General features: G+C 48.0%; 1 protein-coding gene across 5 annotated transcripts in view; it reads left to right on the forward strand.

Moving 5' to 3' along the window:
- The window catches only part of cgna (cingulin a), a 75,574-nt gene that overhangs the window by 5,582 nt on the left and 53,787 nt on the right, over positions 1 to 16,205 (forward strand). Inside the window, exon 1 of one of the 5 annotated variants that reach the window (XM_080184032.1) lies at positions 9,263 to 9,522. The exons of the other annotated variants lie outside the window; for them this stretch is intronic. The gene's annotated coding sequence lies outside the window, so the exon portion shown is untranslated. Of the gene's footprint in view, positions 1 to 9,262; positions 9,523 to 16,205 lie in introns of those variants that run through there. 5 annotated transcript variants of the gene reach the window in all.

Consider the following 16,205-nt stretch of genomic DNA (forward strand, 5'->3'; position numbering starts at 1 on the left):
AGTGCTCCCTAACTCGCACGTCTTTTGGATTTGGGAGGAAACCGGAGCACCCAGAGAATGTGCAAACTCCTTGCAGATACTGACCCAAGCCGGGAATTGAAAATACAGACACACACACGCACAGACACACACACGCACAGACACACACACGCACAGACACACACACACACTCAGTAATGCGGTTGACTCTTAACTGCCCCCCTCTGAAATGGCCTGAACGAGACACTCAGTTTAAAGGGGGCAATTAGGGATGGGGAACAGATACTGGATTGCCCAGTGATGCCAGCATCCCATGAAAGAATTTTAAATATTGGGGGGAGTGACACTGGTTGGGTGAGTCATTGTAGCCAAGCTCAGTGATAGTGATCGGTGTGACTCATTGTTTAGCTATCTGGGTGAGAACCACAGTGGATCCACTGCTCCATCTCACTGCACTCTCCCCTCAATGAAAGGAATGTCCGGAATCCTCCCCCAGTCCCTTCTAACCTTGGTGGCTGTGAGCTTCCCGGTTAACGGGGGTCGATCTAATTGAAGCACATATAACTCTGACAGACTGAATGCGGGAATGTTGTTTTCTCTGCCTGACGGAGGAGTTGGGGGGTGGGGGGGAAGGGGGGAGCGGGGGGGGCTTAGGTCTAGAACATGGAGTCACAGTTTCAGGATAAGGTAAAGTTTATTTAATAGTCACAAATCGGCTGACATTGAAATTCCTGTGAAATCCTCTAGTCGCCAAACTCTGTTACACTGTTCGGGTACACTGAGGGAGAATTTAGCTAAGCCACCTAACTTACATGTCTTTGGATACCAAGAGACAATTTAGCGTGGCCAATCCATCTAACCTGCACATCTTTGGATGCTAAGGGGCAATTTAGCATGGCCAATCTACCTAACCTTCACATCTTAAGTTTAAGTTTATTTATTTGTGTCCCAAGTCGGCTTACATTAACACTGCAATGAAGTTACTGTGAAAACCCACCCTGTTGCCACATTCCAGCGCCTGTTTGGGTACACTGAAGGAGGATTTGAACTTAACCCACACATTTTTCGGATTGGGGGAGGAAACCGGAGCAACCGGAGGAAACCCACGCAGACAGTGGGGGGAGAGTGTACAGGTATCTTACAGACAGTGACCCAAGCCAGGAATCAGGGTGGGCATTTAGGACTGAGATGTGGAGCAATGTCCTCATTCAGAGTCCGGTGAACCTGTGGAATTCTCTCCCATAGAAAGCTGTGGAAGCCCAGTCACGGAATATATTTAAGAAGGATATAGTTTTCAAGACCAAGAGTTTAATTTAGACAAATGCGAGGTGATTCATTTTGGTAGTTTGAACCAGCGCAGGACTTACGGTAGGGTGTTGGGGAGAGTTACAGAACAAAGAGATCTAGGGGTACAGCTTCACAGCTCCTTGAAAGTGGAGTCACAGGTGGACAGAGTGGTGAAGAAGGCATTCGGCATGCTTGGTTTCATCGGTCAGAACATTGAATACAGGAGTTGGGACGTCTTGTTCAAGTTATACAAGACATTGGTAAGGCCACATTTGAAATACTGTGTACAGTTCTGGTCACCCTATTATAGAAAGGATATTATTAAACTAGAAAGAGTGCAGAAAAGATTTATAAGGGTGTTGCCAGAACTTCTTGGATTGCGCTATAAGGAAAGGATGAATAGACTGGGACTTTTTTCTCTGGAGCGTAGGAGGCTGAGGGGTGATCTTATAGAGGTCAATAAAATAATGAGGGGCACAGATCAGCTAGATAGTCAATATCTTTTCCCAAAGGTAGGGGAGTCTAAAACTAGAGGGCATAAGTTTAAGGTGAGAGGGGAGAGATACAAAAGTGCCCAGAGAGGCAGTTTTTTTTCACCCAGAGAGTGGTGAGTGTCTGGAACGAGCTGCCAGAGGCAGGTACAATTTTATCTTTGAAAAAGCATTCAGATAGTTACATGCGTACGATGAGTATAGAGGGATATGGGCCAAATGCGGGCAATTGGGATTAGTTTAGGGGTTTTAAAAAAAAGGGCGGCATGGACAAGTTGGGCCGAAGGGCCTGTTTCCCTGCTGTAAACCTGTATGACTCTAAAAGCGTTCAGGGCTATGGAGAGAGCCCAGGAGAGAGTGTGGTGTCGAGGTAGAGAGTTAGCCATGACCAAGCAGGCCCGCAGGGCCTCCTGACCTACTCCTACAATTTCTGATGTATGTGAAACCTTGGCCAGAAGGAGGCCATTCAGCCCATTATGTCAATGCTGCTTAACAGCTGTGGTGACTTCTTGACGTCTGTGGCATGCCATTGGGTGCAGTAAGCCTGCTGTATCACTGGGCTGTGTATCTATCTGTCTTTTAAAACCAGATTGGCATGACCTTCCCTGGTACGTCTGTCACAAGTCGACAATAACCTTCACAGCTTTGTACTTTGAGACAGCACCGTGGGAGTTAGCAACTTAACGATAAGCCTTTCTATTCGGGTGATGAAGCAGCCAGTAGGTTCTGCAGCAGAATTGGATGATTTATAATAACAGCCCAACCAAAGGTGACAAGAGTATTGTGTGCAGTTTTGGTGTCCTTTTCCGAGAAAGGATGATCTTGCTCTCGAGGGAGTGCAGCGAAGGTTTACCAGGCTGATTCCAGGGATGGCAGGACTTGATGTATGAGGAGAGATTGATTAGGTTAGGATTTTTTTTTCGATGAAGTTCAGATGAATGAGGCGGGGGGGAATCTCATAGACACTTAAAATTCTAACAGGACTAGACAGGGTAGATGCAGGGAGGATGTTCCCGATGGTGGGGAGAGTCCAGAACCAGGGGGTCACAGTCTGAGGATTCAAGGTAGACTATTTAGGACGGAGACGAGGAGACATTTCTTCACCCGGTGAGCCTGTGGAATTCATTCCCACAGGAAGGAGTTGATGCCATAACATTGAATGTATTCAAGAGGCAGCTGGATATAGCACTTCGGGGTGAATGGGATCAAAGGTTATGAGGAGAAAGCAGGATTAGGCTATTGAGTTGGACGATCAGCCATGATGGTGATGAATGGCGGAGCAGGCATGAAGGGCTGAATGGCTTCCTCCTGCTCCTATCTTCTATGTTTCTATGATATTTGCAAAGTTTAGGCGATCGGTTACTTGTGGCTACACTGAAATGAAAGTTTTAATTTCTTTTTTATCTGTTGCTCTCGTGTTGTCACCATGTTAGAAGTTTCTGCCTTGCAGTCCTTGTCAAAGAATTGCCTGGCTTTGATTCTGTTTCAGTAAGCATGAAAATGTTTGGCCCTCTGTGCCTGTCTCTCTCCCTCTGTGCCTGTCTCTCTCCCTCTGTGCCTGTCTCTCTCCCTCTGTGCCTGTCTCTCTCCCTCTGTGCCTGTCTCTCTCCCTCTGTGCCTGTCTCTCTCCCTCTGTGCCTGTCTCTCAAGTTAAGGAGTGGCAGTTTCGATCATGACTATTTGACTCAGGGAGCAAAGTAACATTACTCAATAGTTCCGTCCTAGTTTTGTTTTTATACCTGTTGCTTGCACGGACGTTACAAGCTCCACTACACTGCAGAAGCACTGAAACTACAATGCTCAGAAGTGGGGCACTTCAACCAGGCACATTGTGGTCTAAAACTGCTCACAGTAAACCTGGCAACTTGCCAAGTGCTTTATCTCCCGGGTGGGCACACCAGTGTTTATTTTCACTGTAGTTTTTGGAGAGTCTTCAGCAGTAACTGTTATCCATCCGTGATTGAAAAAGAGAGGAGGCCGATTACAGCTTTGCGTAGCGGTCCCTGTATTTTGCAAGGTCCTGAAATCGATGTCCGTCAGCAGAATGAGGAGGCGTCCCTTCCATGTCGGCGCTCCTCCACCTGGGATGGGACGGAGAGGGGTGTAGTAGGGATGGTGGGTGCACGTGTGAGCGTGCTTGCTGCCGGGGTTGTCCATGAATATAGTGCCTGAGCAATCCATCGCCGGCACTTACAGAATATGGAATCCCTACAGTGCTGAAGGAAGCCATTCGGCCCATCAGGTCCGCACCCACCACAATCCCACCCTATTCCCACAACCCCACATACCTATTCTGCTAATCCCCCTGATGTTTGGGTCAATTTAGCAAGGCCAATCAACCTAACCCGCACATCTTTGGACTGTACAATGTGGGAAAATATGAGCTTGTGCACTTTGGTAGGAAGAGTAAAGGGAATTGAGTGTTATTTAGATGGTGAAAGCTGTGTTACCGAGGGATATGGGCGTTCCTCCTGAATAAATCACAAAAAGCTAGCATGCCATGTCATCAGGTAATTAGGAAATGGAATGTTGGCCTTCATTTCGAAGGAAGTGGGGTGTAGAAATAGGGAAATCTTGCTAAAACTATCCAAGGTACTCATCAGATCACACCTGGACTACTGAACAGTTTTAGTTCCCTTATCTAAGGAAAGATAAGGGAAAGATATGCCGATTCCACGCATTCACCACCCTCTGAGTGAAAAACTTACCCCTGACATCTCCTCTGTACCTGCTCCCCAGCACCCTAAACCTGCGTCTGGGAAGATGTACTGGCATTGGAGGCAGCCCAGAGAAGGTTCACTAGGTCGATCCCAGGTAGGGAGGGATTCTCTTACAAGGAGAGTTTGAGCAGGTTGGGCCTGTACTCATCGGAGTTTAGAAGAATGAGATGTCCTTGTGATGTTATCACTAGATAATTAATCCAGAAACTCCAGCTAATGTTCTGTGGGACCTGGGTTCAAATCCCACCACGGCAGATAGTGGAATTTGAATTCAGTAGAAATTGCCAAAACTGTAAGCTTTGTGGTGGGAGATAGAGGAGGGATGTCCGAGGTAGCTTCTTTACTCGGAGAGTGGTTGGGGTGTGGAATGGACTGCCTGCTATGATAGTGGAGTCGGACACTTTAGGAACTTGCAAGCGGTTATTGGATAGGCACAAGGAGCACACCTGAATGGTAGGGAGTGGGATAGCTTGATCTTGGGTTCGGACATAGCTCAGCACAACATTGAGGTCCGAAGGGCCTGTACTGTGCTGTTCTATGTTTTAACATCTGGAATTAAGAATCTACTGATGACCCATTGTTGGAAAAACCCATCTCGTTCCCTTTAGGGAAGGAAATCTGACGTCCTTACCTCGTCTGGCCAGATGTGGGCAATTGGGATTAGCTTGGGTGTTTAAAAAAGAGCAGCATTGACAAGTTGGGTCAAAGGGCCTGTTTCCATGCTGGAAAAAACAACGTGACCCCAAAGCCACAGTAATGTGGTTGACTCTCAACTGCCCTCTAAGAGCAACTAAGGCTGGGCAATAAATTCTGGCCCAGCCAGCAACACCCATGTCCCACGAAAAAAGGTGACCTTATTGAGGGGGGGTTTGACAGAGTAGATACTGAGAAGTTGTCTCTCCTTGTGGGAGAGACTAGGCCCAGAAGGTATAATCTCAGAGTAAGGGAGTTGCCCATTGAAGACCAAGATGAGGAGAGGTTTCTCCTCCTAGAGGGGAGTGAATCTGTGGAATTCTTTCCCACAGAGTGCTGTAGAGGCTGGGTCATTAAATATGTTCCAAGCTGAGATAGACAGATTTTTCATCAATAAAGGAATCGGGGGAATAAGGTGGGAAAGTGGGAAGTTGAGCATTATCATTATCAGATCAGTCGAGATCTCACTGAATGCAGGGGGGGGGTGGAAGCAGGCTCGATGGGCTGAATGGCCTACTTCTGTTCCTATGTCCTGTGGTCCTTTGGGGAGTTGGTGCCACTGCTCATACTGCCCTGCTGGCAGTTCACCTGGCATAGACAGTGTGAAACCAAAGAATCTTAGCACAGAGAAGGAGGCTGTTTGGCCCATTAGGCCTGTGCTGTTCAAAGATATGGAGATGCCGGCATTGGACTGGGGCAAGGACAGTAAGAAGTCTCACCACATCAGGTTAAAGTCCAACAGGCTTATTTGGTAGCACAAGCTTTCGGAGTGTCACTCTGAAATAAATTGAAAGCAGGAGTTGGGACGTCTTGTTGAAGTTGTACAAGACTTCGGTAAAGCCACACTTGGAATACTGTGTACAGTTCTGGTCACCCTGTTATAGAAAGGATATCATTAAACTAGAAAGAGTGCAGAAAAAATTTACTAGGATGCTACTGGAACTTGATGGATTGAGTTATAAGGAGAGGCTGATAGACTGGAACTTTTTTCTCTGGAGCATAGGAGGCTGAGGGGTGATCTTATAGAGGTCTATAAAATAATGAGGGGCACAGATCAGTTAGACAGTCAATATCTTTTCCCAAAGGTAGGGGAGTCTAAAACTAGAGGGCATAGGATTAAGGTGAGAGGGGAGAGATACAAAAGGGTCCAGAGGGGCATTTTTTTTCACACAGAGGGTGGTGAGTGTCTGGAACAAGCTGCCAGAGGCAGTAGTAGAGGCGAGTACAATTTTATCTTTTAAAAAGCATTTAGATAGTTACATGGGTAAGATGGGTATGGAGCGGATATGGGCCAAATGCGGGCAACTGGGACTAGCTTAGGGGTTTAAAAAAAAAGGGTGGCGTGGACAAGTTTCCATGCTGTAAACCTCTATGACCTCAGTCCAACTCCAGCATCGCCACATCACTGCTCTGGTAGCCACAGGATTTATGTGACAGGGTCCAGTTCAGCTTCTGTTGGAAGAGTGTTGGGGTGCTTGATTGGGGAGCCTTGTTACTAATACTTCCCCACCCACCACACACACATTCATGAGTGTAAGTGGGACCTGCTCCTCATTCAGCACTCAATTAGGCGTTAGACAAGTATACACATAGCTATCCTTGCACAATTTCGGATGGAAAGAGTGGAATGTCACACCATCCCCGTTTAAAGGGAGGAATAACTAGATTAACCAGTTAAACTGATCTGCATTCATTAGTCACCTTATTGACATTTCTGGCAAAGATAAGGGCCTTGTGAACCCAGCATATAAGTGTCTGCTGCTGGCCTGACTAAATATGGGCGGCGTAGTGGGTTAGTACTGCTGCCTCACAGAAGACGTGGGTTCGATTCCCAGCTTGGGTCACGGTCTGTGCGGAGTCTGCACGTTCTCCTTGTGTCTGTGTGGGATTCTTCCGGGTGCTCCGGTTTCCTCCCACAGTCCAAAGATGTGCAGGTTAGGTGGATTGACCATGCTAAATTGCCTCTTCGTGTCCTGGGAAGCGTAGATTAGAGGGTCTAGGCGGGTAAATATGTGGGGTGACGTGTATAGAGCCTAGGTGGGATTGTTGTCAGTGCAGACTCGATGGGCTGAATGGCCTCCTTCCACACCGTAGAGATTCTATGATCCTAATTCAGATGTCCGCCTGTGTCTGAAGGTGATTTTGCAACTGTTTTGTTCCAGCATTTGACAGTTGTTTCTACGTAGTTCTAGCGCCGTCTCCATTTTTGTGAATGAAATTTTAAGCAGTCCTCTTTCTTTAATCAGGCACAGTGCATATGTTCAGTGTTGCCATCTCTTGCAGGGAGGCACAATGATCCTTTTTTAAAAAAGAATGAAATAAACTCAGGTGTGTCTTGACACTAGCTCGTACGGTGAAAATTCCTCAATGCTTGTGTAAACCTCTTGCACAATGATAAAGTTATTTCTGTATGATTGCAAACTGGGTGCAATCCAGCGATTGTTCACCCTTAAATACACAAAATTACCCAATCAATTGGGACATGCAACACAAATAACGCAGCAAAATGAGACTAGCGTGCTTGGAAAGTTGTGTCTGAGTTGTTTGTGAACCGTGTAAACTATAGTTTTATGCGCTATATTTTGCAGAACACTTTGAACAAGGGGACATAGCTAGAATCATGGAATCCCTCCAGTGCAGAAGGAGGCCCATGGAGTCTGCACTGACAACAATCCCACCCAGGAATCTCCTCCTTCTCCCCGTATCTGCGTGGGTTTCCTCCCATAGTCCAAAGATGTGCGGGTTAGGTAGATTGGCCATGCTAAATTGTCCCTTAGTGTCAGGGGGATTAGCAGGGTAAATACGTGAGGTTACGGAGATAGGGCCTGGATGGAATTGGGTGATTGGCACAGGCTCGATTGGGCCGAATGGCCTCCTTCTGCACTGTAGGGATTCCATGATATAACCAGCCTCACCCTCCCTTCAGATTCTTCCCCTCAAAGTGTTTGGCTTGGAAATTCCTACTGGACGCGCTGCCTCTGCCCTTTGGGCCATCGCTGGCACTACCTGTGATGCACTATTAACGTGATGGAAGGACAGAGTCACCTTGATTGCGAGTGGTTTGGTTTGTGGAGCTGTAATGTCGCACTGACGGCATTGGCTGTGTAGAGAAAGTGGGACAGAGGATTAAATTTTACAAATGCCTGTTCGGCAATTATGTTTTACCCAGTGGGAATCGTGATAGCCTGCGGTATGTTTTCTTTGAGTTCCTGAGATGGAGGACGGAGACAGAAAGCAGTGTGTCCGGTCAGCTAGCGTCTCAGTGACGTATTCAGGAGTTTTTATATTCTTTGGCCCTGCTCGTGCTCTGTCCGCTCTTGGCCCTGTCCCCCCCTCGGTCCTGCCAGCGCCCTGTCCCCCTTTTGGCCCTGCCCACTATAATAAATCAAATCTGTGTATTCTATGAATGGTATGCTTTGTCTGTACAGCGTGCATGAAACAATACTTTTCACTGTATCCCAATACATGTGACAATAATAAATCAAAAGCATGTAACTGCCTTGAAATGGTAATTTTACTATCTCGCCATTCAGATTTGTACAGCAATCAGTTGCGATCCGTGGATGGTGGAGGTGGAGGGTCGGCTGCCATTCCTGGATGCGGGGTGGGGGGGGGGGGGGGGGGGGCGGCTGCCATTCCTGGATGCGGGGGGGGGGGGGTCGGCTGCCATTCCTGGGGGGGGGGGGGGGGGGGTGGGTTCTATGATTCTATCCCTGGACAGGGTGTCGGCCGCAATCCCTGGACGGGGGTGTCGGCCGCAATCCCTGGACGGGGGTGTCGGCTGCGATCCCTGGAGGGGGTGGGAGCGGTCAGTTGCGATCCCTGGAGTGGGGGGGATAGGCTGCGATCCCTGCATGGTTTCTCTTGGAGTTTGCCAGTTAAGTGTAGAAACTTGGTGTTCAAAACAAAACGTTTTTCAGTGGTGTGGCAAGCCATGCGATAAGCGAACCATTTTAATTTGTAGCTGCAGACTATAATTACACTGGCTGCGAGTTGTGTTAATTCTCTTGTGAAAGCATGCCCGCTCTGGGCGTATTGTATATATGTTTGTGTGTGCGCACGCAGCTGTAGTTTCTGGTGTTGTCCGACCAGCTCTCCGAAGGGATGTTCCAAAGGCAGCCTGAGGACTCTGTTATCAGCACCCGGCCCAGGGAGAGGGTTAGATAGTGACTCGCTCCACATTCCTCATGACTGTGCCTCGGGAATGACGTGTCGATCAAAGTCTGAAACCCAAGGAGCCTCTGTAACCTGTTTGGCAGGGCAGGCGGTGAGGTGTTCCTCTCTGGTGCAGGTGCCAGCTTTTAGAATCCTTCTATCATTAAAGGCAAAGGGTTGTTGTGTCTCGCTGCCGGGTATGTGATCTTCTCACTGTGTGTGCGTGTGTGTGTGTGTGCGTGTGTGTGTGTGTGCGTGTGTGTGTGTGTGCGTGTGTGTGCGTGTGTGTGTGTGTGCGTGTGTGTGTGTGTGTGCGTGTGTGTGTGTGTGTGGAGGGGGGGAGGCTTTTAAAAAGTAGTGTGTGCCGAGTACGGTTTGATATGAACTATTTACAGTTCACCCCACTCCTCCCCCCTCTCTGTTCTCCTTGTGTCGTGATGCAGAGCTGATGTATTGCTGTGACACTTGGCAGTCGCCAGCGCTTGACCAGGTGCGGTTTTATCTGTTCTGTTTGCGAGACTCGGTGTTGTATGTCGGTCGGGCGTGTGCTTGTCCCAGCCCGGCCGACTGGGTACAGTAATCAGGTTCGAGATCAGCTTCCCGTTTAGTTTCTCTCTGGCAGCGCGGAGCTCGTTTGTAGTTCCTGGCTTTGAGCACGCCCGGGTACAGACATTCTTGTGTGCTCGACTCTCCATTATCTTTGTGAGGTTCCTGGCAAAAGATCTTTGAGCCTCTGCATCTGTCGCACGTTTTCCACAGTATTTAATTGATTGTAAAGCGCTTTGGGACGTCCTGAGGCTATGCAAATGCAAGTTCCTCCTTTCTTCCTTGCTCTAGGTACAAGTGCGGTAGTGTGTGGTTAGCACTGTTGCCTCACGGCGTCAGAGACCCGGGTTCGGTTCCGGCCTCGGGTCACTGTCTGTGTGGAGTTTGCACGTTCTCCCTGTGTCTGCGTGGGTTTCCTCCCACAGTCCAAAGATGTGCAGGTTAGGTGGATTGGCCATGCTAAATTGTCCCTCAGTGTCCAAAGGTGTGCTGGTTAGAATCATAGAAACCCTACAGCACAGAAAGAGGCCATTCAGCCCATCAAGCCTGCACCGACCACAATCCCACCCAGGCCCTACCCCCATAATCCCTACGTATTTACCCACTAATCCCTCTAACCTACACACCTCAGGACGCTAAGGGCAAGTTTATCCTGGCCAGTCAACCTCACCTGCTATGTTAGGTGGATTGGCCATGCTAAATTGCCCCTTAGTGTCCAAAGATGTGCAGGTTAGGTGGATTGGCCATGCTAAATTGCCCCTTAGTGTCCCAACATGCATTGGTTCTGGGGATTAGCGGGGTAAATCTGTGGAATTATGGGGTAAGCCTGGGTAAGAGTCGGCACAGAACCAATGGGTTGAATGGCCTCCTTCTGCACTGTAAGGATTCTATGATTAACAAGCGTTTACTTTTAACTCTGGCTGTCTGCATTGAGGTGTCTCCTCCCCCTTTCATGTTTCATGTTATTACTTTATGAGAAACGCGCAGTGGTTTGCCTCGAGAGCCAGAGTGCGACTGTACAGGAATATCTTGGCGGGGACAGCCGACTCGGTACCGAGGTCAGCAAGCTGTGTTGTAGTGTCTTGCCAGATTTGTGCAGAATCCTGTCTGTTCCCCAAACCTGGGCGGCCGCCCCTTGCCCCTTATCACCCGGGCTGTAGGCAGTTCCAGAGAATCTACTCTACATCTGTCAGCGGAGCTGCCTTTTCGCAGGAAATGCTTTCATGCCTTAGATTTCTTTCAGTGTCCCTTTGTGAATTGGGGCAATTTCCGATCTTCTGTAAGGGTTAGGATAAACCGTTTGTTTTCCTCAAAAAAAAAACTGACGTGATATAATAAATATTGCCAAGTTAGTTTTGCTTGCAATTGTTTTTGAAACTTTGATAACACTTCCTCTAAAAATGCACTTTTTGGGAGGTGTTTCTTTTCCAGTCAGCTGCAGTTTTTGTAATTTATAGCAGATAGTAAAGTTTTTTTTAAATTTGTTTATGGGAAGTGCTTAAGTTTATTTATTAGTGCCACACGTAAGTTTACATTAATCAAAGTTTATTTAACAGATACAAGTAAGGCTTGCATTAACACTGCAATGAAGTTACTGTGAAAATCCCCTAGGGTGGCACGGTAGCACAATGGTTAGCACTGCTGCTTCACAGCTCCAGGGACCTGAGTTCGACTCCCAGCTCGGGTCACTGTCTGTGTGGAGTTTGCACATTCTCCTCGTGTCTGTGTGGTTTTCCTCCGGGTGTGCCAGTTTCCTCCCACAGTCCAAAGATGTGTGGGTTTGGTTGATTGGCCATGCTAAAATTGCCCCTTAGTGTCCTGAGATGCATAGGTTAGAGAGATTAGCGGGTAAAATATGTAGAGATATGGGGGCAGGGCCTGGGTGGGATCGTGTTCGGTGCAGACACGATGGGCCGAAGGGCCTCTTTCTGCACTGTAGGGTTCTATGATTCGATGATATAGTCGTCACACTCTGGCATCTGTTCGGGTACACTGAGGGAGAATTTAGCACGGCCAATCCACCCTAACCTGCGCGTCTTTCAGACTGTGGGAGGAAACCGGGAGCACCTGGAAGAAACCCACGCAGACATGGGGAGAATGTGCAGACTCCGCGCAGACAGTGACCCAAGCCAGTAATCAAACCCAAGTCTCTGGCGCTGTGAGGCAGCAGTGCTAACCACTGTGGCGTCCATAGAATTCCTACAGTGCAGAAAGAGGCCATTTGGATCATCAAGTCTGCACCAACCATACCTCCTCCCAGCTCTTATCCCCGTAACTCCATGTATTTACCCTGTTAGTCCCTCTGACACAAAGTGGCAATTTAGCATGGCTAATTCACCTAACCTAACACTGCAATGAAGTTACTGTGAAAATCCCCTAGTCGCCACACTCCGGCACCTGTTCGGGTTACACTGGGGGAGAATTTAGCATGGCCAATGCACCCTAACCAGCACATCTTTCAGCCTGTGGGAGGATACCAGAGCACCTGGAGGAAACCCACGCAGACACGGGGAGAACGTGCAGATTCCTGCACAGACGGTGACCTGAAGCGAAAAGTGAACCTGGGTCTGTCACTGGCTCGGCCATCCCCAACTCCCCTCCGTTTCAGAGGGCAGTTGAGAATCACCATGTTGCTGTAGCATTGGACTCACGTGGGCCAGACCGGGGTAAGGACGGCAGATTTCCTTCCCTAAAGGGGACATTATTATAGAATCCCTACAGAACAGAAGGAGGCCATTCAGCCCATCAAGCCAGCACTGCCAACAGTCCCACCCTATCCCCATCACCCTACATATTTACCCTGCTAATCCCCAAAACTAGGGTCAATTTAGCACATCCAGTCAACTTAACCTGCACATCTTCGGACTATGGGAGGAAACCCACGCAGACACGGGGAGAATGTGCAAACTCCACACAATGACCCAAGCCGGGAATTGAACCCCGGTCCCTGGCGCTGTCAGGCAGCAGTGCTAACCCACTGTGCCATCGTGCCACCTATAGTGAAACAGAAGGGTTTGGCGGCATTTGGTCACCATTCGAGCTTTAATTTCAGATTTATTTTGTATTGAGTTCAAATTTCACCATCTGCCATGGTAGGATTTTTAACCTGCCTTCCAAGATCTTGCGCATGGACTCTGGATTACTATTCCAGTGACAATACCCTTATGCCACTGCCTCCCCTAGTAAGATGCCCTGGGACACTTCACCAGAAGTGTTTTATAAAGCAAAGTTTGACCCTGAGCGACATAAGGAACTACTAGGGGGACAGGTGATCAAAAGCTCGGTCAAAGAGGTTGGTTTTGAGGAGGAGAAGTGGGGAGAGATTTAGGGATGGGAATTCCAGAGCTTAGGGCTCCAGGCAGCTATGGAGTAACTAAAATCAGGGATGCCCAGAGATCTTGGGGATCATAGGCCTGGAGGAGGCTAGAGAAAGGGAAGGGGTGAGGCAGTGAGGAATTTGCAAATTTTTATAATTGGGCACTGCTTAACGAGGAGTCAGTGTAGGTTAGCTGGTTCGTGGGGCGGTGGGGACCTTAAACCCCATCAACAGTTTGAGGAAGAGGGGCAAATCTGTCATATGAGGAGAGACTATGTTGGTTAGGATTGTATTCACTGAAGTTTAGGAGACTGAGAGGGAATCTCATAGAAACTTATACAATTCTAACAGGGTTATATTCAGAAAGAGTGTTCCTGATGGTGGGGGGAGTCCAGAACTAGGGGGTCAGAGTTTGAGGATCGGGGTAAACCCTTTCGGACTGAGGGGAGGAGAAATTTCTTCACCCAGAGGGTGGTGGGATTCACTTTCACAGAAAGTAGTTGAGGCCAAAACGTTGTGTGATTTCAAGAAGAAATTAGATATCTCTCTTGGGGCTAAAGGGATTGAGGGATATGAGGGGGGTGGGGGGGGGGGGGGGGAGGAATCAGGATATTGGATTTGATGATCAGCCAAGATCATAATGAATGGCGGAGCAGGCTGGAAGGGCTGAATGGCCTCCTCCTGCTTCTAGTTTCTATATAACAGTGGCAATCTACCTCCTTATCAAAGATCAGCCGCTCTCTCACAGAATTAAATACAGTGTAGGTGGCACACTGTTTAACCTCAGTCTGCCATAGAGATACGTCATCTACGCTTTCCTGATTGATTGCAATGTCCTTGCCTGCCCTTCTATCAGATTTGCAAGACGTTTGTGGATCTCTTCAGTGCTGCGTGCAAGAAACTCAGCCTTGTCCCTGAGTGTTGCCAAAAACAAAAACTCTTCTCCTTTCATCCCTGGCTAGCCAGTCAAGTATTCCAGCTCCCGTTTTGAAGGAGAGACTCTGGAATATTTCAAGTGCTTTCCATACCTCTGCAACTCCAACGCCTCTACTTTCTCAAGAGGCCAAAGAAATTTGGCATGTCAGCTATAACTCTCACCAACTTTTACAGATGCACCATAGAAAGCATTCTTAACAGATGTGTCACAGCTTGGTATGGGCTCCTGCTCTGATCAAGACCGCAAGAAACAACAAAAGGTGGTGAACATAGCCCAGTCCCATCACGCAAACCAGCTTCCTGTACATTGGCCCTGTCTGAACTTCCCGCTGCCTCGGGAAAAGCAGCCGGCATAATCAAGGACCCCCCCCCCCCATGCACCCCGGACATTCTCTCTTCCACCTTCTTCTATCAAGGAAAAAGATACAAAAGTCTGAGGCCATGTACCAACCATACGGCCTACCTCTGGCTCCTGCTTCTTGAACCTTGTGCAGTAGTGGAGTGAGGTGACGCCGCTGCTCTGTGCACCAAGACATCTGCTGACCCATGGACTCGCGAACAGCTTCTTCCCTGCTGTCATCAGACTTTGGAATGGACCTACCTCACATTAAGCTGATCTTTCTCTACGCCCTAGCTGTGGCTATAACACTACATTCTGCACCCTCTCCTTCTCTATGAACAGTATGCTTTGTCTATATAGCACGCAAGAAACAATCCTTTTCACTATATCCCAATATATGTGACAATAATAAATCAAATCTATGTACTCTATGAACGGTATGCTTTGTATAGTGCGCAAGAAACAAAACTTTTCACTATCCCAATACACGTGACAATAATAAATCAAGTTGAAACCTTGCACATTCTTTTAGTTATCAAACCCCTTGACCGAGCCTACAGATTCTTTACAGTGCAGAGGGAGGCCATTCAGCCCATTTTTGTAGTATTTTTTTCATTTACTTCTCGGTATCAGTTACATTGTTAATGTCAGTCACATTAAGGGAATGGCCTTGATGTGGAGATGCCGGGGTTGGACTGGGGTGGGCACAGTAAGAAGTCTCACAACACCTGGTTAAAGTTCAACAGGTTTATTTGGGTATCACGAGCTTTTGGAGTGCTGCTCCTTCATCAGGTGAGTCACTCACCTGAGGAAGGAGCAGTGCTCCGAAAGCTTGTGATACCAAATAAACCTGGTGCTGTGAGACTTCTTACTCTTAAGGGGATGGGTAATGGATACTTGAATACTTTATAAATAGGGGGTAGCTGGGACGCTGGAGGAGGATATGTGGTAGAAGTCAGTAAACTCTCTCCGCAGGGCAAGGCTTTGTGAAGTGAAAGCAAAATACTGCAGATGCTGGAATCTGAAACAAAATCAGAAATCTCAGCAGGTCTGACCATGTCCGTAGAGGGAGAATAGAGCCAACGTTTCAAGTCTGGATGACCCTTCGTCAGTGCTGTGTGTTACCTTTGATTTCACGACCTGATGTAGATCTTATAACAGAGCTCAGGGTAACTTCCAGACCACCTGACAAAATGATGCATTTTCTGTTCTCAGTTTGTTAAGCTGTTCCAAGATCTGTCTGGGGGGGGTGGTGCTGCTGCACCATTCTAGTGAATCTAGACAGTGACTGGTGTTAGCCAGCCTCCATGACCCTTATATATTAAAAAGGGTTGCAGGTTGCTTTAACAGCTGATCACATGATTTGATGGCGATGTCGTTATCGAGTGCGTATTCAGGTTGCTGTTTTGTTTTCGGTTTCGCATTCTGGTGCAGACCAGAGAGCAGCTCTTTAATAAAACCTGTTGCCGGTCAGCTTGAATCTATGTGTGCAAACCAAGTCTTTTTTTCTATTTAAGACACACAGCCCCTAAACACAGTTCGGCCATTACATTAACAAATTTCATTTAACAACCAGCCATCTTTTAACCTGCATGGTGTGTTAGCCGGGGCAGGAGGTTCTTTTGCCCTCTCTTGCACCCCTAGCCTCGGAAGAGGTCAAGTCAGCTATTCCTGTTTGCAACCCTGTGCCTGCTGCTGATTGGTGGGATCAGGACTGGCCAGTAAGGTAGACGTTTGGCTGG

This window comes from Carcharhinus amblyrhynchos, unplaced genomic scaffold (assembly GCF_965287045.1).
Source record: "Carcharhinus amblyrhynchos unplaced genomic scaffold, sCarAmb.v2.hapA scaffold_534, whole genome shotgun sequence".
NCBI classification, from domain to species: domain Eukaryota; kingdom Metazoa; phylum Chordata; class Chondrichthyes; order Carcharhiniformes; family Carcharhinidae; genus Carcharhinus; species Carcharhinus amblyrhynchos.